At 41.8% G+C, this 18,033-nt stretch overlaps 27 non-coding genes and 44 pseudogenes across 27 annotated transcripts; all 71 read right to left on the bottom strand.

Moving 5' to 3' along the window:
* Nucleotides 1-31: 31 nt before the first annotated feature.
* Nucleotides 32-150, bottom strand: LOC139955843 (5S ribosomal RNA). Its single transcript, XR_011789069.1, has one exon. It is a non-coding gene; the product is annotated as a 5S ribosomal RNA (ribosomal RNA).
* Nucleotides 151-383: 233 nt separating this feature from the next.
* On the bottom strand, nt 384-502 carry LOC139957241 (5S ribosomal RNA; annotated as a pseudogene).
* Nucleotides 503-578: 76 nt separating this feature from the next.
* On the bottom strand, nt 579-697 carry LOC139955147 (5S ribosomal RNA). The gene has a single exon (XR_011788398.1). It is a non-coding gene; the product is annotated as a 5S ribosomal RNA (ribosomal RNA).
* Nucleotides 698-773: 76 nt separating this feature from the next.
* On the bottom strand, nt 774-892 carry LOC139955756 (5S ribosomal RNA). The gene has a single exon (XR_011788986.1). It is a non-coding gene; the product is annotated as a 5S ribosomal RNA (ribosomal RNA).
* Nucleotides 893-968: 76 nt separating this feature from the next.
* LOC139957244 (5S ribosomal RNA) lies at nt 969-1,087 on the bottom strand (annotated as a pseudogene).
* A 73-nt stretch (nt 1,088-1,160) lies between these two features.
* On the bottom strand, nt 1,161-1,279 carry LOC139956224 (5S ribosomal RNA; annotated as a pseudogene).
* Nucleotides 1,280-1,352: 73 nt separating this feature from the next.
* On the bottom strand, nt 1,353-1,471 carry LOC139956979 (5S ribosomal RNA; annotated as a pseudogene).
* A 224-nt stretch (nt 1,472-1,695) lies between these two features.
* On the bottom strand, nt 1,696-1,814 carry LOC139956779 (5S ribosomal RNA; annotated as a pseudogene).
* A 233-nt stretch (nt 1,815-2,047) lies between these two features.
* LOC139956829 (5S ribosomal RNA) lies at nt 2,048-2,166 on the bottom strand (annotated as a pseudogene).
* Nucleotides 2,167-2,242: 76 nt separating this feature from the next.
* Nucleotides 2,243-2,361, bottom strand: LOC139956828 (5S ribosomal RNA; annotated as a pseudogene).
* Nucleotides 2,362-2,437: 76 nt separating this feature from the next.
* LOC139955631 (5S ribosomal RNA) lies at nt 2,438-2,556 on the bottom strand. Its single transcript, XR_011788865.1, has one exon. It is a non-coding gene; the product is annotated as a 5S ribosomal RNA (ribosomal RNA).
* Nucleotides 2,557-2,632: 76 nt separating this feature from the next.
* LOC139955869 (5S ribosomal RNA) lies at nt 2,633-2,751 on the bottom strand. The gene has a single exon (XR_011789095.1). It is a non-coding gene; the product is annotated as a 5S ribosomal RNA (ribosomal RNA).
* Nucleotides 2,752-2,827: 76 nt separating this feature from the next.
* On the bottom strand, nt 2,828-2,946 carry LOC139956672 (5S ribosomal RNA; annotated as a pseudogene).
* Nucleotides 2,947-3,022: 76 nt separating this feature from the next.
* LOC139957122 (5S ribosomal RNA) lies at nt 3,023-3,141 on the bottom strand (annotated as a pseudogene).
* A 73-nt stretch (nt 3,142-3,214) lies between these two features.
* Nucleotides 3,215-3,333, bottom strand: LOC139956978 (5S ribosomal RNA; annotated as a pseudogene).
* Nucleotides 3,334-3,557: 224 nt separating this feature from the next.
* On the bottom strand, nt 3,558-3,676 carry LOC139956778 (5S ribosomal RNA; annotated as a pseudogene).
* Nucleotides 3,677-3,909: 233 nt separating this feature from the next.
* Nucleotides 3,910-4,028, bottom strand: LOC139955115 (5S ribosomal RNA). The gene has a single exon (XR_011788368.1). It is a non-coding gene; the product is annotated as a 5S ribosomal RNA (ribosomal RNA).
* A 76-nt stretch (nt 4,029-4,104) lies between these two features.
* On the bottom strand, nt 4,105-4,223 carry LOC139957038 (5S ribosomal RNA; annotated as a pseudogene).
* Nucleotides 4,224-4,299: 76 nt separating this feature from the next.
* Nucleotides 4,300-4,418, bottom strand: LOC139956222 (5S ribosomal RNA; annotated as a pseudogene).
* Nucleotides 4,419-4,491: 73 nt separating this feature from the next.
* LOC139957739 (5S ribosomal RNA) lies at nt 4,492-4,610 on the bottom strand (annotated as a pseudogene).
* A 233-nt stretch (nt 4,611-4,843) lies between these two features.
* LOC139955057 (5S ribosomal RNA) lies at nt 4,844-4,962 on the bottom strand. Its single transcript, XR_011788309.1, has one exon. It is a non-coding gene; the product is annotated as a 5S ribosomal RNA (ribosomal RNA).
* Nucleotides 4,963-5,038: 76 nt separating this feature from the next.
* On the bottom strand, nt 5,039-5,157 carry LOC139955511 (5S ribosomal RNA). The gene has a single exon (XR_011788749.1). It is a non-coding gene; the product is annotated as a 5S ribosomal RNA (ribosomal RNA).
* A 76-nt stretch (nt 5,158-5,233) lies between these two features.
* On the bottom strand, nt 5,234-5,352 carry LOC139957697 (5S ribosomal RNA; annotated as a pseudogene).
* Nucleotides 5,353-5,912: 560 nt separating this feature from the next.
* On the bottom strand, nt 5,913-6,031 carry LOC139955868 (5S ribosomal RNA). The gene has a single exon (XR_011789093.1). It is a non-coding gene; the product is annotated as a 5S ribosomal RNA (ribosomal RNA).
* A 76-nt stretch (nt 6,032-6,107) lies between these two features.
* LOC139956671 (5S ribosomal RNA) lies at nt 6,108-6,226 on the bottom strand (annotated as a pseudogene).
* Nucleotides 6,227-6,302: 76 nt separating this feature from the next.
* Nucleotides 6,303-6,421, bottom strand: LOC139957121 (5S ribosomal RNA; annotated as a pseudogene).
* Nucleotides 6,422-6,494: 73 nt separating this feature from the next.
* Nucleotides 6,495-6,613, bottom strand: LOC139956977 (5S ribosomal RNA; annotated as a pseudogene).
* Nucleotides 6,614-6,837: 224 nt separating this feature from the next.
* Nucleotides 6,838-6,956, bottom strand: LOC139956777 (5S ribosomal RNA; annotated as a pseudogene).
* Nucleotides 6,957-7,189: 233 nt separating this feature from the next.
* On the bottom strand, nt 7,190-7,308 carry LOC139955114 (5S ribosomal RNA). The gene has a single exon (XR_011788367.1). It is a non-coding gene; the product is annotated as a 5S ribosomal RNA (ribosomal RNA).
* Nucleotides 7,309-7,384: 76 nt separating this feature from the next.
* On the bottom strand, nt 7,385-7,503 carry LOC139957037 (5S ribosomal RNA; annotated as a pseudogene).
* A 76-nt stretch (nt 7,504-7,579) lies between these two features.
* On the bottom strand, nt 7,580-7,698 carry LOC139956220 (5S ribosomal RNA; annotated as a pseudogene).
* A 73-nt stretch (nt 7,699-7,771) lies between these two features.
* Nucleotides 7,772-7,890, bottom strand: LOC139957737 (5S ribosomal RNA; annotated as a pseudogene).
* A 233-nt stretch (nt 7,891-8,123) lies between these two features.
* On the bottom strand, nt 8,124-8,242 carry LOC139955054 (5S ribosomal RNA). The gene has a single exon (XR_011788307.1). It is a non-coding gene; the product is annotated as a 5S ribosomal RNA (ribosomal RNA).
* Nucleotides 8,243-8,318: 76 nt separating this feature from the next.
* On the bottom strand, nt 8,319-8,437 carry LOC139955509 (5S ribosomal RNA). Its single transcript, XR_011788747.1, has one exon. It is a non-coding gene; the product is annotated as a 5S ribosomal RNA (ribosomal RNA).
* Nucleotides 8,438-8,513: 76 nt separating this feature from the next.
* Nucleotides 8,514-8,632, bottom strand: LOC139957696 (5S ribosomal RNA; annotated as a pseudogene).
* Nucleotides 8,633-9,192: 560 nt separating this feature from the next.
* On the bottom strand, nt 9,193-9,311 carry LOC139956802 (5S ribosomal RNA; annotated as a pseudogene).
* Nucleotides 9,312-9,387: 76 nt separating this feature from the next.
* Nucleotides 9,388-9,506, bottom strand: LOC139957239 (5S ribosomal RNA; annotated as a pseudogene).
* A 76-nt stretch (nt 9,507-9,582) lies between these two features.
* Nucleotides 9,583-9,701, bottom strand: LOC139955146 (5S ribosomal RNA). Its single transcript, XR_011788397.1, has one exon. It is a non-coding gene; the product is annotated as a 5S ribosomal RNA (ribosomal RNA).
* Nucleotides 9,702-9,777: 76 nt separating this feature from the next.
* Nucleotides 9,778-9,896, bottom strand: LOC139955867 (5S ribosomal RNA). The gene has a single exon (XR_011789092.1). It is a non-coding gene; the product is annotated as a 5S ribosomal RNA (ribosomal RNA).
* A 76-nt stretch (nt 9,897-9,972) lies between these two features.
* On the bottom strand, nt 9,973-10,091 carry LOC139956670 (5S ribosomal RNA; annotated as a pseudogene).
* Nucleotides 10,092-10,167: 76 nt separating this feature from the next.
* On the bottom strand, nt 10,168-10,286 carry LOC139956219 (5S ribosomal RNA; annotated as a pseudogene).
* A 73-nt stretch (nt 10,287-10,359) lies between these two features.
* LOC139956975 (5S ribosomal RNA) lies at nt 10,360-10,478 on the bottom strand (annotated as a pseudogene).
* A 224-nt stretch (nt 10,479-10,702) lies between these two features.
* LOC139956776 (5S ribosomal RNA) lies at nt 10,703-10,821 on the bottom strand (annotated as a pseudogene).
* A 233-nt stretch (nt 10,822-11,054) lies between these two features.
* Nucleotides 11,055-11,173, bottom strand: LOC139956826 (5S ribosomal RNA; annotated as a pseudogene).
* A 76-nt stretch (nt 11,174-11,249) lies between these two features.
* Nucleotides 11,250-11,368, bottom strand: LOC139955630 (5S ribosomal RNA). The gene has a single exon (XR_011788864.1). It is a non-coding gene; the product is annotated as a 5S ribosomal RNA (ribosomal RNA).
* Nucleotides 11,369-11,444: 76 nt separating this feature from the next.
* LOC139955866 (5S ribosomal RNA) lies at nt 11,445-11,563 on the bottom strand. Its single transcript, XR_011789091.1, has one exon. It is a non-coding gene; the product is annotated as a 5S ribosomal RNA (ribosomal RNA).
* Nucleotides 11,564-11,639: 76 nt separating this feature from the next.
* LOC139956669 (5S ribosomal RNA) lies at nt 11,640-11,758 on the bottom strand (annotated as a pseudogene).
* A 76-nt stretch (nt 11,759-11,834) lies between these two features.
* Nucleotides 11,835-11,953, bottom strand: LOC139957120 (5S ribosomal RNA; annotated as a pseudogene).
* Nucleotides 11,954-12,026: 73 nt separating this feature from the next.
* On the bottom strand, nt 12,027-12,145 carry LOC139956974 (5S ribosomal RNA; annotated as a pseudogene).
* Nucleotides 12,146-12,369: 224 nt separating this feature from the next.
* Nucleotides 12,370-12,488, bottom strand: LOC139956775 (5S ribosomal RNA; annotated as a pseudogene).
* Nucleotides 12,489-12,721: 233 nt separating this feature from the next.
* LOC139956825 (5S ribosomal RNA) lies at nt 12,722-12,840 on the bottom strand (annotated as a pseudogene).
* A 76-nt stretch (nt 12,841-12,916) lies between these two features.
* Nucleotides 12,917-13,035, bottom strand: LOC139955144 (5S ribosomal RNA). Its single transcript, XR_011788396.1, has one exon. It is a non-coding gene; the product is annotated as a 5S ribosomal RNA (ribosomal RNA).
* Nucleotides 13,036-13,111: 76 nt separating this feature from the next.
* On the bottom strand, nt 13,112-13,230 carry LOC139955865 (5S ribosomal RNA). Its single transcript, XR_011789090.1, has one exon. It is a non-coding gene; the product is annotated as a 5S ribosomal RNA (ribosomal RNA).
* Nucleotides 13,231-13,306: 76 nt separating this feature from the next.
* Nucleotides 13,307-13,425, bottom strand: LOC139957036 (5S ribosomal RNA; annotated as a pseudogene).
* Nucleotides 13,426-13,501: 76 nt separating this feature from the next.
* On the bottom strand, nt 13,502-13,620 carry LOC139956218 (5S ribosomal RNA; annotated as a pseudogene).
* A 73-nt stretch (nt 13,621-13,693) lies between these two features.
* Nucleotides 13,694-13,812, bottom strand: LOC139957735 (5S ribosomal RNA; annotated as a pseudogene).
* Nucleotides 13,813-14,045: 233 nt separating this feature from the next.
* LOC139955053 (5S ribosomal RNA) lies at nt 14,046-14,164 on the bottom strand. The gene has a single exon (XR_011788306.1). It is a non-coding gene; the product is annotated as a 5S ribosomal RNA (ribosomal RNA).
* A 76-nt stretch (nt 14,165-14,240) lies between these two features.
* Nucleotides 14,241-14,359, bottom strand: LOC139955508 (5S ribosomal RNA). The gene has a single exon (XR_011788746.1). It is a non-coding gene; the product is annotated as a 5S ribosomal RNA (ribosomal RNA).
* Nucleotides 14,360-14,435: 76 nt separating this feature from the next.
* Nucleotides 14,436-14,554, bottom strand: LOC139957695 (5S ribosomal RNA; annotated as a pseudogene).
* A 560-nt stretch (nt 14,555-15,114) lies between these two features.
* LOC139956801 (5S ribosomal RNA) lies at nt 15,115-15,233 on the bottom strand (annotated as a pseudogene).
* A 76-nt stretch (nt 15,234-15,309) lies between these two features.
* On the bottom strand, nt 15,310-15,428 carry LOC139957786 (5S ribosomal RNA). The gene has a single exon (XR_011789525.1). It is a non-coding gene; the product is annotated as a 5S ribosomal RNA (ribosomal RNA).
* Nucleotides 15,429-15,504: 76 nt separating this feature from the next.
* On the bottom strand, nt 15,505-15,623 carry LOC139955881 (5S ribosomal RNA). The gene has a single exon (XR_011789109.1). It is a non-coding gene; the product is annotated as a 5S ribosomal RNA (ribosomal RNA).
* A 76-nt stretch (nt 15,624-15,699) lies between these two features.
* LOC139957624 (5S ribosomal RNA) lies at nt 15,700-15,818 on the bottom strand (annotated as a pseudogene).
* Nucleotides 15,819-16,042: 224 nt separating this feature from the next.
* On the bottom strand, nt 16,043-16,161 carry LOC139956081 (5S ribosomal RNA). The gene has a single exon (XR_011789305.1). It is a non-coding gene; the product is annotated as a 5S ribosomal RNA (ribosomal RNA).
* A 73-nt stretch (nt 16,162-16,234) lies between these two features.
* LOC139957785 (5S ribosomal RNA) lies at nt 16,235-16,353 on the bottom strand. Its single transcript, XR_011789524.1, has one exon. It is a non-coding gene; the product is annotated as a 5S ribosomal RNA (ribosomal RNA).
* Nucleotides 16,354-16,429: 76 nt separating this feature from the next.
* On the bottom strand, nt 16,430-16,548 carry LOC139957447 (5S ribosomal RNA; annotated as a pseudogene).
* A 224-nt stretch (nt 16,549-16,772) lies between these two features.
* LOC139957479 (5S ribosomal RNA) lies at nt 16,773-16,891 on the bottom strand (annotated as a pseudogene).
* Nucleotides 16,892-17,115: 224 nt separating this feature from the next.
* LOC139955134 (5S ribosomal RNA) lies at nt 17,116-17,234 on the bottom strand. Its single transcript, XR_011788387.1, has one exon. It is a non-coding gene; the product is annotated as a 5S ribosomal RNA (ribosomal RNA).
* A 76-nt stretch (nt 17,235-17,310) lies between these two features.
* On the bottom strand, nt 17,311-17,429 carry LOC139955976 (5S ribosomal RNA). The gene has a single exon (XR_011789201.1). It is a non-coding gene; the product is annotated as a 5S ribosomal RNA (ribosomal RNA).
* Nucleotides 17,430-17,505: 76 nt separating this feature from the next.
* On the bottom strand, nt 17,506-17,624 carry LOC139957622 (5S ribosomal RNA; annotated as a pseudogene).
* A 224-nt stretch (nt 17,625-17,848) lies between these two features.
* LOC139955986 (5S ribosomal RNA) lies at nt 17,849-17,967 on the bottom strand. Its single transcript, XR_011789211.1, has one exon. It is a non-coding gene; the product is annotated as a 5S ribosomal RNA (ribosomal RNA).
* Between the last annotated feature and the right edge of the window lie 66 nt (nt 17,968-18,033).

Raw genomic sequence — 18,033 nt, 5'->3', positions numbered from 1 at the left:
GCAACATAGTGTTATCAATTAGGAAAATAAAAGCCTACGGCACCCAGTGTTCCCAGGCGGTCACCCATCCAAGTACTGACTGCGCTCTACGTTGCTTGACTTCGGTGATCGGACGAGAACCGGTATAGTCATCGTGATATGGCCGTAGACATTCTAAGAGGTGAAATGTAGGCTAGTTGTTTGGTAGGGTATGATGAGTGGATTTAATATATATATTATACATGAATGGATTTAATATATATTATGTTAACCTATATTTTACATATAGTAGTTATTTATTAATATATTCGATTTTCAAATCGCTTTCCTTGTGGCAAGACAATGTAGGCCATTTCAATTTCTCATCGTCGTGGCAACATAGTGTTATCAATTAGGAAAATAAAAGCCTACGGCACCCAGTATTCCCAGACGGTCACTCATCCAAGTACTGACTGCGCTCTACGTTGCTTGACTTCGGTGATCGGACGAGAACCGGAATAGTCAACGTGATATGGCCGTAAAAATAACAAGAGGTCAATGTGGGCCATTTCAATTTTTCATCGTCGTGGCAACATAGTGTTATCAATGAGGAAAATAAAAGCCTACGGCACCCAGTATTCCCAGGCGGTCACCCATCCAAGTACTGACTGCGCTCTACGTTGCTTGACTTCGGTGATCGGACGAGAACCGGAATAGTCAACGTGATATGGCCGTAGACATAACAAGAGGTCAATGTAGGCCATTTCAATTTTTCATCGTCGTGGCAACATAGTGTTATCAATTAGGAAAATAAAAGCCTACGGCACCCAGTATTCCCAGGCGGTCACCCATCCAAGTACTGACTGCGCTCTTCGATGCTTCACTTCGGTGATCGGACGAGAACCGGTATAGTCAACGTGATATGGCCGTAGACATAACAAGAGGTCAATGTAGGCCATTTCAATTTCTCATCGTCGTGGCAACGTAGTGTTATCAATTAGGAAAATAAAAGCCTACGGCATCCAGTATTCCCAGGCGGTCACCCATCCAAGTACTGACTGCGCTCTTCGTTGCTTGACTTCGGTGATCGGACGAGAACCGGTATAGTCAACGTGATATGGCCGTTTACATAAGAGGTCAATGTAGGCCATTTCACTTTCTCATCGTCGTGGCAACATAGTGTTATCAATGAGGAAAATAAAAGCCTACGGCACCCAGTATTCCCAGGCGGTCACCCATCCAAGTACTGACTGCGCTCTACGTTGCTTGACTTCGGTGATCGGACGAGAACCGGTATAGTCAACGTGATATGGCCGTTTACATAAGAGGTCAATGTAGGCCATTTCACTTTCTCATCGTCGTGGCAACATAGTGTTATCAATGAGGAAAATAAAAGCCTACGGCACCCAGTATTCCCAGGCGGTCACCCATCCAAGTACTGAGTGCGCTCTACGTTGCTTGACTTCGGTGATCGGACGAGAACCGGTATAGTCATCGTGATGTGGCCGTAGACATTCTAAGAGGTGAAACGTAGGCTACTTGTTTGGTAGGTTATGATGAGTGCACTTAATATATATATTATACATGCATGGATTTAATATATATTATGTTAATCTATATTTTACATTTATATTTAGAAAATTATAATATATAAAAACAAACGAGTTATTTATTAATATATTCGATTTTCAAATCGCTTTCCTTGTGGCAAGACAGTGTTCTAATTAGGAAAAGGAAGGCCTACGGCACCCAGTATTCCCAGGCGGTCACCCATCCAAGTACTGACTGCGCTCTACGTTGCTTGACTTCGGTGATCGGACGAGAACCAGTATAGTCATCGTGATGTGGCCGTAGACATTCTAAGAGGTGAAATGTAGGCTAGTTGTTTGGTAGGGTATGATGAGTGGATTTAATATATATATTATACATGAATGGATTTAATATATATTATGTTAACCTATATTTTACATATAGTACTTATTTATTAATATATTCGATTTTCAAATCGCTTTCCTTGTGGCAAGACAATGTAGGCCATTTCAATTTCTCATCGTCGTGGCAACATAGTGTTATCAATTAGGAAAATAAAAGCCTACGGCACCCAGTATTCCCAGACGGTCACTCATCCAAGTACTGACTGCGCTCTACGTTGCTTGACTTCGGTGATCGGACGAGAACCGGAATAGTCAACGTGATATGGCCGTAGACATAACAAGAGGTCAATGTGGGCCATTTCAATTTTTCATCGTCGTGGCAACATAGTGTTATCAATTAGGAAAATAAAAGCCTACGGCACCCAGTATTCCCAGACGGTCACTCATCCAAGTACTGACTGCGCTCTACGTTGCTTGACTTCGGTGATCGGACGAGAACCGGAATAGTCAACGTGATATGGCCGTAGACATAACAAGAGGTCAATGTGGGCCATTTCAATTTTTCATCGTCGTGGCAACATAGTGTTATCAATTAGGAAAATAAAAGCCTACGGCACCCAGTATTCCCAGGCGGTCACCCATCCAAGTACTGACTGCGCTCTTCGTTGCTTGACTTCGGTGATCGGACGAGAACCGGAATAGTCAACGTGATATGGCCGTAGACATAACAAGAGGTCAATGTAGGCCATTTCAATTTTTCATCGTCGTGGCAACATAGTGTTATCAATTAGGAAAATAAAAGCCTACGGCACCCAGTATTCCCAGGCGGTCACCCATCCAAGTACTGACTGCGCTCTTCGATGCTTGACTTCGGTGATCGGACGAGAACCGGTATAGTCAACGTGATATGGCCGTAGACATAACAAGAGGTCAATGTAGGCCATTTCAATTTTTCATCGTCGTGGCAACGTAGTGTTATCAATTAGGAAAATAAAAGCCTACGGCATCCAGTATTCCCAGGCGGTCACCCATCCAAGTACTGACTGCGCTCTTCGTTGCTTGACTTCGGTGATCGGACGAGAACCGGTATAGTCAACGTGATATGGCCGTAGACATAACAAGAGGTCAATGTAGGCCATTTCAATTTCTCATCGTCGTGGCAACATAGTGTTATCAATGAGGAAAATAAAAGCCTACGGCACCCGGTATTCACAGGCGGTCACCCATCCAAGTACTGACTGCGCTCTACGTTGCTTGACTTCGGTGATCGGACGAGAACCGGTATAGTCAACGTGATATGGCCGTTTACATAAGAGGTCAATGTAGGCCATTTCACTTTCTCATCGTCGTGGCAACATAGTGTTATCAATGAGGAAAATAAAAGCCTACGGCACCCAGTATTCCCAGGCGGTCACCCATCCAAGTACTGAGTGCGCTCTACGTTGCTTGACTTCGGTGATCGGACGAGAACCGGTATAGTCATCGTGATGTGGCCGTAGACATTCTAAGAGGTGAAACGTAGGCTACTTGTTTGGTAGGTTATGATGAGTGCACTTAATATATATATTATACATGCATGGATTTAATATATATTATGTTAATCTATATTTTACATTTATATTTAGAAAATTATAATATATAAAAACAAACGAGTTATTTATTAATATATTCGATTTTCAAATCGCTTTCCTTGTGGCAAGACAGTGTTCTAATTAGGAAAAGGAAGGCCTACGGCACCCAGTATTCCCAGGCGGTCACCCATCCAAGTACTGACTGCGCTCTACGTTGCTTGACTTCGGTGATCGGACGAGAACCAGTATAGTCATCGTGATGTGGCCGTAGACATTCTAAGAGGTGAAATGTAGGCTAGTTGTTTGGTAGGGTATGATGAGTGGATTTAATATATATATTATACATGAATGGATTTAATATATATTATGTTAACCTATATTTTACATATAGTACTTATTTATTAATATATTCGATTTTCAAATCGCTTTCCTTGTGGCAAGACAATGTAGGCCATTTCAATTTCTCATCGTCGTGGCAACATAGTGTTATCAATTAGGAAAATAAAAGCCTACGGCACCCAGTATTCCCAGACGGTCACCCATCCAAGTACTGACTGCGCTCTACGTTGCTTGACTTCGGTGATCGGACGAGAACCGGTATAGTCAACGTGATATGGCCGTAGACATAACAAGAGGTCAATGTAGGCCATTTCAATTTTTCATCGTCGTGGCAACATAGTGTTATCAATGAGGAAAATAAAAGCCTACGGCATCCAGTATTCCCAGACGGACACCCATCCAAGTACTGACTGCGCTCTTCGTTGCTTGACTTCGGTGATCGGACGAGAACCGGTATAGTCAACGTGATATGGCCGTAGACATAACAAGAGGTCAATGTAGGCCATTTCAATTTCTCATCGTCGTGGCAACATAGTGTTATCAATGAGGAAAATAAAAGCCTACGGCACCCAGTATTCCCAGGCGGTCACCCATCCAAGTACTGACTGCGCTCTACGTTGCTTGACTTCGGTGATCGGACGAGAACCGGTATAGTCAACGTGATATGGCCGTTTACATAAGAGGTCAATGTAGGCCATTTCACTTTCTCATCGTCGTGGCAACATAGTGTTATCAATTGTGAAAATAAAAGCCTACGGCACCCAGTATTCCCAGGCGGTCACCCACCTTAGTACTGACTGCGCTCTACGTTGCTTGACTTACCTGATCGGACGAGAACCGCTATATTGAACGTGATGTGGCCGTAGACATTACAAGAGGTGAAATGCAGGCTAGTTGTTTGGTAGGTTATGATGAGTGGATTTAATGTATATATTATACATGAATGGATTTAATATATATTATGTTAACCTATATTTTACATATAGTAGTTATTTATTAATATATTCGATTTTCAAATCGCTTTCCTTGTGGCAAGACAATGTAGGCCATTTCAATTTCTCATCGTCGTGGCAACATAGTGTTATCAATTAGGAAAATTAAAGCCTACGGCACCCAGTGTTCCCAGGCGGTCACCCATCCAAGTACTGACTGCGCTCTACGTTGCTTGACTTCGGTGATCGGACGAGAACCGGTATAGTCAACGTGATATGGCCGTAGACATAACAACAGGTCAATGGAGGCCATTTCAATTTCTCATCGTCGTGGCAACATAGTGTTATCAATTGTGAAGACAAAAGCCTACGGCACCCAGTATTCCCAGGCGGTCACCCATCCAAGTACTGACTGCGCTCTACGTTGCTTGACTTCGGTGATCGGACGAGAACCGGTATAGTCAACGTAATATGGCCGTAGACATAACAAGAGGTCAATGTAGGCCATTTCAATTTTTCATCGTCGTGGCAACATAGTGTTATCAATTAGGAAAATAAAAGCCTACGGCACCCAGTATTCCCAGGCGGTCACCCACCTTAGTACTGACTGCGCTCTACGTTGCTTGACTTACCTGATCGGACGAGAACCGGTATAGTCATCGTGATGTGGCCGTAGACATTCTACGAGGTGAAATGTAGGCTACTTGTTTGGTAGGTTATGATGAGTGCACTTAATATATATATTATACATGCGTGGATTTAATATATATTATGTTAATCTATATTTTACATATATATGTAGAAAATTATAATATATAAAAACAAACGAGTTATTTATTAATATATTCGATTTTCAAATCGCTTTCCTTGTGGCAAGACACCTTCTTTGTGGCAAGACAATGTACGCGATTTCAATTTCTCATCGTCGTGGCAACATAGTGTTATCAATTATGAAATCGTGATGTGGCCGTAGACATTACAAGAGGTGAAATGTAGGCTAGTTGTTTGGTAGGTTATTATCAGTGGATTTAATATATATATTATAATGAATGTGTTTAATATATATTATATTAATCTATATTTCACATATATATGTATTACATTCTAATATATAAAAACAATCGAGTTATTTATTAATATATTCGATTTTCAAATCGCTTTCCTTGTGGCAAGACAATGTAGACCATTTCAATTTTTCATCGTCGTGGCAACATAGTGTTATCAATTAGGAAAATAAAAGCCTACGGCACCCAGTATTCCCAGGCGGTCACCCATCCAAGTACTGACTGCGCTCTTCGATGCTTGACTTCGGTGATCGGACGAGAACCGGTATAGTCAACGTGATATGGCCGTAGACATAACAAGAGGTCAATGTAGGCCATTTCAATTTTTCATCGTCGTGGCAACGTAGTGTTATCAATTAGGAAAATAAAAGCCTACGGCATCCAGTATTCCCAGGCGGTCACCCATCCAAGTACTGACTGCGCTCTTCGTTGCTTGACTTCGGTGATCGGACGAGAACCGGTATAGTCAACGTGATATGGCCGTAGACATAACAAGAGGTCAATGTAGGCCATTTCAATTTCTCATCGTCGTGGCAACATAGTGTTATCAATGAGGAAAATAAAAGCCTACGGCACCCGGTATTCACAGGCGGTCACCCATCCAAGTACTGACTGCGCTCTACGTTGCTTGACTTCGGTGATCGGACGAGAACCGGTATAGTCAACGTGATATGGCCGTTTACATAAGAGGTCAATGTAGGCCATTTCACTTTCTCATCGTCGTGGCAACATAGTGTTATCAATGAGGAAAATAAAAGCCTACGGCACCCAGTATTCCCAGGCGGTCACCCATCCAAGTACTGAGTGCGCTCTACGTTGCTTGACTTCGGTGATCGGACGAGAACCGGTATAGTCATCGTGATGTGGCCGTAGACATTCTAAGAGGTGAAACGTAGGCTACTTGTTTGGTAGGTTATGATGAGTGCACTTAATATATATATTATACATGCATGGATTTAATATATATTATGTTAATCTATATTTTACATTTATATTTAGAAAATTATAATATATAAAAACAAACGAGTTATTTATTAATATATTCGATTTTCAAATCGCTTTCCTTGTGGCAAGACAGTGTTCTAATTAGGAAAAGGAAGGCCTACGGCACCCAGTATTCCCAGGCGGTCACCCATCCAAGTACTGACTGCGCTCTACGTTGCTTGACTTCGGTGATCGGACGAGAACCAGTATAGTCATCGTGATGTGGCCGTAGACATTCTAAGAGGTGAAATGTAGGCTAGTTGTTTGGTAGGGTATGATGAGTGGATTTAATATATATATTATACATGAATGGATTTAATATATATTATGTTAACCTATATTTTACATATAGTACTTATTTATTAATATATTCGATTTTCAAATCGCTTTCCTTGTGGCAAGACAATGTAGGCCATTTCAATTTCTCATCGTCGTGGCAACATAGTGTTATCAATTAGGAAAATAAAAGCCTACGGCACCCAGTATTCCCAGACGGTCACCCATCCAAGTACTGACTGCGCTCTACGTTGCTTGACTTCGGTGATCGGACGAGAACCGGTATAGTCAACGTGATATGGCCGTAGACATAACAAGAGGTCAATGTAGGCCATTTCAATTTTTCATCGTCGTGGCAACATAGTGTTATCAATGAGGAAAATAAAAGCCTACGGCATCCAGTATTCCCAGACGGACACCCATCCAAGTACTGACTGCGCTCTTCGTTGCTTGACTTCGGTGATCGGACGAGAACCGGTATAGTCAACGTGATATGGCCGTAGACATAACAAGAGGTCAATGTAGGCCATTTCAATTTCTCATCGTCGTGGCAACATAGTGTTATCAATGAGGAAAATAAAAGCCTACGGCACCCAGTATTCCCAGGCGGTCACCCATCCAAGTACTGACTGCGCTCTACGTTGCTTGACTTCGGTGATCGGACGAGAACCGGTATAGTCAACGTGATATGGCCGTTTACATAAGAGGTCAATGTAGGCCATTTCACTTTCTCATCGTCGTGGCAACATAGTGTTATCAATTGTGAAAATAAAAGCCTACGGCACCCAGTATTCCCAGGCGGTCACCCACCTTAGTACTGACTGCGCTCTACGTTGCTTGACTTACCTGATCGGACGAGAACCGCTATATTGAACGTGATGTGGCCGTAGACATTACAAGAGGTGAAATGCAGGCTAGTTGTTTGGTAGGTTATGATGAGTGGATTTAATGTATATATTATACATGAATGGATTTAATATATATTATGTTAACCTATATTTTACATATAGTAGTTATTTATTAATATATTCGATTTTCAAATCGCTTTCCTTGTGGCAAGACAATGTAGGCCATTTCAATTTCTCATCGTCGTGGCAACATAGTGTTATCAATTAGGAAAATTAAAGCCTACGGCACCCAGTGTTCCCAGGCGGTCACCCATCCAAGTACTGACTGCGCTCTACGTTGCTTGACTTCGGTGATCGGACGAGAACCGGTATAGTCAACGTGATATGGCCGTAGACATAACAACAGGTCAATGGAGGCCATTTCAATTTCTCATCGTCGTGGCAACATAGTGTTATCAATTGTGAAGACAAAAGCCTACGGCACCCAGTATTCCCAGGCGGTCACCCATCCAAGTACTGACTGCGCTCTACGTTGCTTGACTTCGGTGATCGGACGAGAACCGGTATAGTCAACGTAATATGGCCGTAGACATAACAAGAGGTCAATGTAGGCCATTTCAATTTTTCATCGTCGTGGCAACATAGTGTTATCAATTAGGAAAATAAAAGCCTACGGCACCCAGTATTCCCAGGCGGTCACCCACCTTAGTACTGACTGCGCTCTACGTTGCTTGACTTACCTGATCGGACGAGAACCGGTATAGTCATCGTGATGTGGCCGTAGACATTCTACGAGGTGAAATGTAGGCTACTTGTTTGGTAGGTTATGATGAGTGCACTTAATATATATATTATACATGCGTGGATTTAATATATATTATGTTAATCTATATTTTACATATATATGTAGAAAATTATAATATATAAAAACAAACGAGTTATTTATTAATATATTCGATTTTCAAATCGCTTTCCTTGTGGCAAGACACCTTCTTTGTGGCAAGACAATGTACGCGATTTCAATTTCTCATCGTCGTGGCAACATAGTGTTATCAATTATGAAATCGTGATGTGGCCGTAGACATTACAAGAGGTGAAATGTAGGCTAGTTGTTTGGTAGGTTATTATCAGTGGATTTAATATATATATTATAATGAATGTGTTTAATATATATTATATTAATCTATATTTCACATATATATGTATTACATTCTAATATATAAAAACAATCGAGTTATTTATTAATATATTCGATTTTCAAATCGCTTTCCTTGTGGCAAGACAATGTAGACCATTTCAATTTTTCATCGTCGTGGCAACATAGTGTTATCAATTAGGAAAATACAAGCCTACGACACCCAGTATTCCCAGGCGGTCATCCATCCAAGTACTGACTGCGCTCTACGTTGCTTGACTTCGGTGATCGGACGAGAACCGGTATAGTCAACGTGATGTGGCCGTAGACATAAGAAGAGGTCAATGTAGGCCATTTCAATTTCCCATCGTCGTGGCAACATAGTGTTATCAATTAGGAAAATAAAAGCCTACGGCACCCAGTATTCCCAGACGGTCACTCATCCAAGTACTGACTGCGCTCTACGTTGCTTGACTTCGGTGATCGGACGAGAACCGGAATAGTCAACGTGATATGGCCGTAAAAATAACAAGAGGTCAATGTGGGCCATTTCAATTTTTCATCGTCGTGGCAACATAGTGTTATCAATTAGGAAAATAAAAGCCTACGGCACCCAGTATTCCCAGGCGGTCACCCATCCAAGTACTGACTGCGCTCTACGTTGCTTGACTTCGGTGATCGGACGAGAACCGGAATAGTCAACGTGATATGGCCGTAGACATAACAAGAGGTCAATGTAGGCCATTTCAATTTTTCATCGTCGTGGCAACATAGTGTTATCAATTAGGAAAATAAAAGCCTACGGCACCCAGTATTCCCAGGCGGTCACCCATCCAAGTACTGACTGCGCTCTTCGATGCTTGACTTCGGTGATCGGACGAGAACCGGTATAGTCAACGTGATATGGCCGTAGACATAACAAGAGGTCAATGTAGGCCATTTCAATTTCTCATCGTCGTGGCAACGTAGTGTTATCAATTAGGAAAATAAAAGCCTACGGCATCCAGTATTCCCAGGCGGTCACCCATCCAAGTACTGACTGCGCTCTTCGTTGCTTGACTTCGGTGATCGGACGAGAACCGGTATAGTCAACGTGATATGGCCGTAGACATAACAAGAGGTCAATGTAGGCCATTTCAATTTCTCATCGTCGTGGCAACATAGTGTTATCAATGAGGAAAATAAAAGCCTACGGCACCCAGTATTCCCAGGCGGTCACCCATCCAAGTACTGACTGCGCTCTACGTTGCTTGACTTCGGTGATCGGACGAGAACCGGTATAGTCAACGTGATATGGCCGTTTACATAAGAGGTCAATGTAGGCCATTTCACTTTCTCATCGTCGTGGCAACATAGTGTTATCAATGAGGAAAATAAAAGCCTACGGCACCCAGTATTCCCAGGCGGTCACCCATCCAAGTACTGAGTGCGCTCTACGTTGCTTGACTTCGGTGATCGGACGAGAACCGGTATAGTCATCGTGATGTGGCCGTAGACATTCTAAGAGGTGAAACGTAGGCTACTTGTTTGGTAGGTTATGATGAGTGCACTTAATATATATATTATACATGCATGGATTTAATATATATTATGTTAATCTATATTTTACATTTATATTTAGAAAATTATAATATATAAAAACAAACGAGTTATTTATTAATATATTCGATTTTCAAATCGCTTTCCTTGTGGCAAGACAGTGTTCTAATTAGGAAAAGGAAGGCCTACGGCACCCAGTATTCCCAGGCGGTCACCCATCCAAGTACTGACTGCGCTCTACGTTGCTTGACTTCGGTGATCGGACGAGAACCAGTATAGTCATCGTGATGTGGCCGTAGACATTCTAAGAGGTGAAATGTAGGCTAGTTGTTTGGTAGGGTATGATGAGTGGATTTAATATATATATTATACATGAATGGATTTAATATATATTATGTTAACCTATATTTTACATATAGTACTTATTTATTAATATATTCGATTTTCAAATCGCTTTCCTTGTGGCAAGACAATGTAGGCCATTTCAATTTCTCATCGTCGTGGCAACATAGTGTTATCAATTAGGAAAATAAAAGCCTACGGCACCCAGTATTCCCAGACGGTCACTCATCCAAGTACTGACTGCGCTCTACGTTGCTTGACTTCGGTGATCGGACGAGAACCGGAATAGTCAACGTGATATGGCCGTAGACATAACAAGAGGTCAATGTGGGCCATTTCAATTTTTCATCGTCGTGGCAACATAGTGTTATCAATTAGGAAAATAAAAGCCTACGGCACCCAGTATTCCCAGGCGGTCACCCATCCAAGTACTGACTGCGCTCTTCGTTGCTTGACTTCGGTGATCGGACGAGAACCGGAATAGTCAACGTGATATGGCCGTAGACATAACAAGAGGTCAATGTAGGCCATTTCAATTTTTCATCGTCGTGGCAACATAGTGTTATCAATTAGGAAAATAAAAGCCTACGGCACCCAGTATTCCCAGGCGGTCACCCATCCAAGTACTGACTGCGCTCTTCGATGCTTGACTTCGGTGATCGGACGAGAACCGGTATAGTCAACGTGATATGGCCGTAGACATAACAAGAGGTCAATGTAGGCCATTTCAATTTTTCATCGTCGTGGCAACGTAGTGTTATCAATTAGGAAAATAAAAGCCTACGGCATCCAGTATTCCCAGGCGGTCACCCATCCAAGTACTGACTGCGCTCTTCGTTGCTTGACTTCGGTGATCGGACGAGAACCGGTATAGTCAACGTGATATGGCCGTAGACATAACAAGAGGTCAATGTAGGCCATTTCAATTTCTCATCGTCGTGGCAACATAGTGTTATCAATGAGGAAAATAAAAGCCTACGGCACCCGGTATTCACAGGCGGTCACCCATCCAAGTACTGACTGCGCTCTACGTTGCTTGACTTCGGTGATCGGACGAGAACCGGTATAGTCAACGTGATATGGCCGTTTACATAAGAGGTCAATGTAGGCCATTTCACTTTCTCATCGTCGTGGCAACATAGTGTTATCAATGAGGAAAATAAAAGCCTACGGCACCCAGTATTCCCAGGCGGTCACCCATCCAAGTACTGAGTGCGCTCTACGTTGCTTGACTTCGGTGATCGGACGAGAACCGGTATAGTCATCGTGATGTGGCCGTAGACATTCTAAGAGGTGAAACGTAGGCTACTTGTTTGGTAGGTTATGATGAGTGCACTTAATATATATATTATACATGCATGGATTTAATATATATTATGTTAATCTATATTTTACATTTATATTTAGAAAATTATAATATATAAAAACAAACGAGTTATTTATTAATATATTCGATTTTCAAATCGCTTTCCTTGTGGCAAGACAGTGTTCTAATTAGGAAAAGGAAGGCCTACGGCACCCAGTATTCCCAGGCGGTCACCCATCCAAGTACTGACTGCGCTCTACGTTGCTTGACTTCGGTGATCGGACGAGAACCAGTATAGTCATCGTGATGTGGCCGTAGACATTCTAAGAGGTGAAATGTAGGCTAGTTGTTTGGTAGGGTATGATGAGTGGATTTAATATATATATTATACATGAATGGATTTAATATATATTATGTTAACCTATATTTTACATATAGTACTTATTTATTAATATATTCGATTTTCAAATCGCTTTCCTTGTGGCAAGACAATGTAGGCCATTTCAATTTCTCATCGTCGTGGCAACATAGTGTTATCAATTAGGAAAATAAAAGCCTACGGCACCCAGTATTCCCAGACGGTCACTCATCCAAGTACTGACTGCGCTCTACGTTGCTTGACTTCGGTGATCGGACGAGAACCGGAATAGTCAACGTGATATGGCCGTAGACATAACAAGAGGTCAATGTGGGCCATTTCAATTTTTCATCGTCGTGGCAACATAGTGTTATCAATTAGGAAAATAAAAGCCTACGGCACCCAGTATTCCCAGGCGGTCACCCATCCAAGTACTGACTGCGCTCTACGTTGCTTGACTTCGGTGATCGGACGAGAACCGGAATAGTCAACGTGATATGGCCGTAGACATAACAAGAGGTCAATGTAGGCCATTTCAATTTTTCATCGTCGTGGCAACATAGTGTTATCAATTAGGAAAATAAAAGCCTACGGCACCCAGTATTCCCAGGCGGTCACCCATCCAAGTACTGACTGCGCTCTTCGATGCTTGACTTCGGTGATCGGACGAGAACCGGTATAGTCAACGTGATATGGCCGTAGACATAACAAGAGGTCAATGTAGGCCATTTCAATTTTTCATCGTCGTGGCAACATAGTGTTATCAATTAGGAAAATAAAAGCCTACGGCATCCAGTATTCCCAGACGGACACCCATCCAAGTACTGACTGCGCTCTTCGTTGCTTGACTTCGGTGATCGGACGAGAACCGGTATAGTCAACGTGATATGGCCGTAGACATAACAAGAGGTCAATGTAGGCCATTTCAATTTCTCATCGTCGTGGCAACATAGTGTTATCAATGAGGAAAATAAAAGCCTACGGCACCCAGTATTCCCAGGCGGTCACCCATCCAAGTACTGACTGCGCTCTACGTTGCTTGACTTCGGTGATCGGACGAGAACCGGTATAGTCAACGTGATATGGCCGTTTACATAAGAGGTCAATGTAGGCCATTTCACTTTCTCATCGTCGTGGCAACATAGTGTTATCAATTGTGAAAATAAAAGCCTACGGCACCCAGTATTCCCAGGCGGTCACCCACCTTAGTACTGACTGCGCTCTACGTTGCTTGACTTACCTGATCGGACGAGAACCGCTATATTGAACGTGATGTGGCCGTAGACATTACAAGAGGTGAAATGCAGGCTAGTTGTTTGGTAGGTTATGATGAGTGGATTTAATGTATATATTATACATGAATGGATTTAATATATATTATGTTAACCTATATTTTACATATAGTAGTTATTTATTAATATATTCGATTTTCAAATCGCTTTCCTTGTGGCAAGACAATGTAGGCCATTTCAATTTCTCATCGTCGTGGCAACATAGTGTTATCAATTAGGAAAATTAAAGCCTACGGCACCCAGTGTTCCCAGGCGGTCACCCATCCAAGTACTGACTGCGCTCTACGTTGCTTGACTTCGGTGATCGGACGAGAACCGGTATAGTCAACGTGATATGGCCGTAGACATAACAACAGGTCAATGGAGGCCATTTCAATTTCTCATCGTCGTGGCAACATAGTGTTATCAATTGTGAAGACAAAAGCCTACGGCACCCAGTATTCCCAGGCGGTCACCCATCCAAGTACTGACTGCGCTCTACGTTGCTTGACTTCGGTGATCGGACGAGAACCGGTATAGTCAACGTAATATGGCCGTAGACATAACAAGAGGTCAATGTAGGCCATTTCAATTTTTCATCGTCGTGGCAACATAGTGTTATCAATTAGGAAAATAAAAGCCTACGGCACCCAGTATTCCCAGGCGGTCACCCACCTTAGTACTGACTGCGCTCTACGTTGCTTGACTTACCTGATCGGACGAGAACCGGTATAGTCATCGTGATGTGGCCGTAGACATTCTACGAGGTGAAATGTAGGCTACTTGTTTGGTAGGTTATGATGAGTGCACTTAATATATATATTATACATGCGTGGATTTAATATATATTATGTTAATCTATATTTTACATATATATGTAGAAAATTATAATATATAAAAACAAACGAGTTATTTATTAATATATTCGATTTTCAAATCGCTTTCCTTGTGGCAAGACACCTTCTTTGTGGCAAGACAATGTACGCGATTTCAATTTCTCATCGTCGTGGCAACATAGTGTTATCAATTATGAAATCGTGATGTGGCCGTAGACATTACAAGAGGTGAAATGTAGGCTAGTTGTTTGGTAGGTTATTATCAGTGGATTTAATATATATATTATAATGAATGTGTTTAATATATATTATATTAATCTATATTTCACATATATATGTATTACATTCTAATATATAAAAACAATCGAGTTATTTATTAATATATTCGATTTTCAAATCGCTTTCCTTGTGGCAAGACAATGTAGACCATTTCAATTTTTCATCGTCGTGGCAACATAGTGTTATCAATTAGGAAAATACAAGCCTACGACACCCAGTATTCCCAGGCGGTCATCCATCCAAGTACTGACTGCGCTCTACGTTGCTTGACTTCGGTGATCGGACGAGAACCGGTATAGTCAACGTGATGTGGCCGTAGACATAAGAAGAGGTCAATGTAGGCCATTTCAATTTCCCATCGTCGTGGCAACATAGTGTTATCAATTAGGAAAATAAAAGCCTACGGCACCCAGTATTCCCAGGCGGTCACCCATCCAAGTACTGACTGCGCTCTACGTTGCTTGACTTCGGTGATCGGACGAGAACCGGTATAGTCAACGTGATATGGCCGTAGACATAACAAGAGGTCAATGTAGGCCATTTCAGTTTTTCATCGTCGTGGCAACATAGTGTTATCAATTAGGAAAATAAAAGCCTACGGCACCCAGTATTCCCAGGCGGTCACCCATCCAAGTAGTGACTGCGCTCTACGTTGCTTGACTTCGGTGATCGGACGAGAACCGGTATAGTCAACGTGATATGGCCGTAGACATAACAAGAGGTCAATGTAGGCCATTTCAATTTTTCATCGTCGTGGCAACATAGTGTTATCAATTAGGAAAATTAAAGCCTACGGCACCCAGTATTCCCAGGCGGTCACCCACCTTAGTACTGACTGCGCTCTACGTTGCTTGACTTACCTGATCGGACGAGAACCGGTATATTGAACGTGATGTGGCCGTAGACATTACAAGAGGTGAAATGCAGGCTAGTTGTTTGGTAGGTTATGATGAGTGGATTTAATGTATATATTATACATGAATGTATTTAATATATATTAGGTTAATCTATATTTCACATATATATGTATTAAATTCTAATATATAAAAACAATCGAGTTATTTATTAATATATTCGATTTTCAAATCGCTTTCCTTGTGGCAAGACAGTGTTCTAATTAGGAAAAGGAAGGCCTACGGCACCCAGTATTCCCAGGCGGTCACCCATCCAAGTACTGACTGCGCTCTACGTTGCTTGACTTCGGTGATCGGACGAGAACCGGTATAGTCAACGTGATATGGCCGTTTACATAAGAGGTCAATGTAGGCCATTTCACTTTCTCATCGTCGTGGCAACATAGTGTTATCAATTAGGAAAATAAAAGCCTACGGCACCCAGTATTCCCAGGCGGTCACCCATCCAAGTACTGACTGCGCTCTACGTTGCTTGACTTCGGTGATCGGACGAGAACCGGTATAGTCAACGTGATATGGCCGTAGACATTCTAAGAGGTCAATGGAGGCCATTTCAATTTCTCATCGTCGTGGCAACATAGTGTTATCAATTGTGAAAATAAAAGCCTACGGCACCCAGTATTCCCAGGCGGTCACCCACCTTAGTACTGACTGCGCTCTACGTTGCTTGACTTACCTGATCGGACGAGAACCGGTATATTAAACGTGATGTGGCCGTAGGCATCACAAGAGGTGAAATGCAGGCTAGTTGTTTGGTAGGTTATGATGAGTGGATTTAATGTATATATTATACATGAATGTATTTAATATATATTAAGTTAATCTATATTTCACATATATATGTATTAAATTCTAATATATAAAAACAATCGAGTTATTTATTAATATATTCGATTTTCAAATCGCTTTCCTTGTGGCAAGACAGTGTTCTAATTAGAAAAAGAAAGGCCTACGGCACCCAGTATTCCCAGGCGGTCACCCATCCAAGTACTGACTGCGCTCTACGTTGCTTGACTTACCTGATCGGACGAGAACCGGTATATTGAACGTGATGTGGCCGTAGACATAACAAGAGGTCAAATGCAGGCTAGTTGTTTGGTAGGTTATGATGAGTGGATTTAATGTATATATTATACATGAATGTATTTAATATATATTAAGTTAATCTATATTTCACATATATATGTATTAAATTCTAATATATAAAAACAATCGAGTTATTTATTAATATATTCGATTTTCAAATCGCTTTCCTTGTGGCAAGACAGTGTTCTAATTAGAAAAAGAAAGGCCTACGGCACCCAGTATTCCCAGGTGGTCACCCATCCAAGTACTGACTGCGCTCTACGTTGCTTGACTTCGGTGATCGGACGAGAACCGGTATAGTCAACGTGATATGGCCGTAGAAATAAGAAGAGGTCAATGTAGGCCATTTCAATTTCTCATCGTCGTGGCAACATAGTGTTATCAATTAGGAAAATAAAAGCCTACTGCACCCAGTATTCCCAGGCGGTCACCCATCCAAGTACTGACTGCGCTCTACGTTGCTTGACTTCGGTGATCGGACGAGAACCGGTATAGTCAACGTGATATGGCCGTAGACATAACAAGAGGTCAATGGAGGCCATTTCAATTTCTCATCGTCGTGGCAACATAGTGTTATCAATTGTGAAAATAAAAGCCTACGGCACCCAGTATTCCCAGGCGGTCACCCACCTTAGTACTGACTGCGCTCTACGTTGCTTGACTTACCTGATCGGACGAGAACCGGTATATTGAACGTGATGTGGCCGTAGACATTACAAGAGGTGAAATGCAGGCTAGTTGTTTGGTAGGTTATGATGAGTGGATTTAATGTATATATTATACATGAATGTATTTAATATATATTAAGTTAATCTATATTTCACATATATATGTATTAAATTCTAATATATAAAAACAATCGAGTTATTTATTAATATATTCGATTTTCAAATCGCTTTCCTTGTGGCAAGACAGTGTTCTAATTAGAAAAAGAAAGGCCTACGGCACCCAGTATTCCCAGGCGGTCACCCATCCAAGTACTGACTGCGCTCTACGTTGCTTGACTTCGGTGATCGGACGAGAACCGGTATAGTCAACGTGATATGGCCGTAGACATAACAAGAGGTCAATGTAGGCCATTTCAATTTTTCATCGTCGTGGCAACATAGTGTTATCAATTG

This window comes from Apostichopus japonicus, chromosome 17, assembly GCF_037975245.1.
Source record: "Apostichopus japonicus isolate 1M-3 chromosome 17, ASM3797524v1, whole genome shotgun sequence".
Classification (NCBI taxonomy): domain Eukaryota; kingdom Metazoa; phylum Echinodermata; class Holothuroidea; order Aspidochirotida; family Stichopodidae; genus Apostichopus; species Apostichopus japonicus.
This window is presented reverse-complemented; position numbering and strand designations above follow the sequence as displayed.